The sequence below is a fragment of the Arachis stenosperma genome, chromosome 7 (assembly GCF_014773155.1).
Source record: "Arachis stenosperma cultivar V10309 chromosome 7, arast.V10309.gnm1.PFL2, whole genome shotgun sequence".
In the NCBI taxonomy this organism is placed as follows: Eukaryota; Viridiplantae; Streptophyta; class Magnoliopsida; order Fabales; family Fabaceae; genus Arachis; species Arachis stenosperma.
The window spans coordinates 77,141,844-77,143,268 of NC_080383.1; positions in this window are offsets into that span (position 1 = coordinate 77,141,844).

Consider the following 1,425-nt stretch of genomic DNA (forward strand, 5'->3'; position numbering starts at 1 on the left):
TGTAGAGCTCTCCGCGGTGAACGCGTGGCCGCAAACGGGCGGCAATCGGAGCTCTAGATCAAAAGTTATGGTGGTTTGAAGATCAAGTGAGAGAAAGAACTTGAGAGAGTGTTCTTCTCCCTTTCTCTCTAATTTTCAGCTTGTGTGTAACAAATGAGGAGAGAGAGTGCTGAAAACTAGGGTTTTGGTTAAGTTATGTTGGGCCAAGGGCCCACTTTGGGTCCAATTGGCCCGGTTTGGCCGTTCGGTCCAATCTTGGTCCGAATTCTATAAAATTGGTACCAAAATTCTCGTCTCAGTCTCCTCTATCACATTTAGCCATAAAAATCACATTTTAGGCTTTCTAGAATAAATTCTCATTTATGGGTTAATTAGCCGTTAATTAACCGGGTTTTACATTCTACCCACCTAATTGGGAATTTTGCCCACAAAATTCAAATGCAATTACCTGAGAATAAATGCGGATAATCCGATCGCATCTCTGACTCAAGTTCCCAAGTGTGTTCCTCAACACGCCTCGACTCCATGCCACTTTGACTAGTGAAAATCTTTTCCACGCAACCGTTTGATACTAGTATCATCAATTCTGACGGAGCCACTGGAAGCGTCAAATCTTCCCTTAACTGAACCGACTCAGGTTCTAACACATGGCTAGCATCGGGAGTGTACTTCCGAAGCTGCGACACGTGAAACACGTCGTGCAGGTTCGAAAGATGAGGTGGTAGAGCCATCCGATACGCCACCGGTCCAATCTCTCTAGGATCTGAAATGGACCAATGTATCGCGGATTCAACTTCTTTGCTTAATCGCCCTACCTACCCGTGGTCGGAGTAACCTTAAGGAAAACATGGTCTCCTTCCTCAAATTCTAAGGGCTTTCGCCTGATCGGCGTAACTTTTGACGACTCTGCGCCGTAAGCATCCTATCTCGGATTTCTTGACTTGCTCAGTGGTCTCAGCTATCATTTCTGGCCCCAACAAGCTTTTCTCTCCAGCTTCATACCAACATAGCGGAGATTGACATTTTCTCCCATACAAGGCCTCATACGGAGCCATTCCGATGCTCGCATGATAACTATATTGTATGCAAACTCCACTAATGGCATATACCGATCCCAACTCGCCGGTTGGTCCAAAACACAAGCTCTCAACATATCCTCTAGTGTTTGGATCGTCCTCTCAGATTGACCATCTGTTTGAGGATGGTAAGCCGTGCTCAAGCTTAATCGGGTTCCAAAAGCCTTCTGAAATGCACCCAAAACCTTGAAGTGAAACGAGGATCTCTATCAGAGATTATAGTAGCAGGTACACCATGGAGTCTCACAATCTCCTTTATGTATAACCGTGCTAGCTCCTCAAGGGTGTAAGTCATACGAATGGGCAAAAAGTGAGCTGACTTCGTCAATCGGTCCACAATCACCAAATA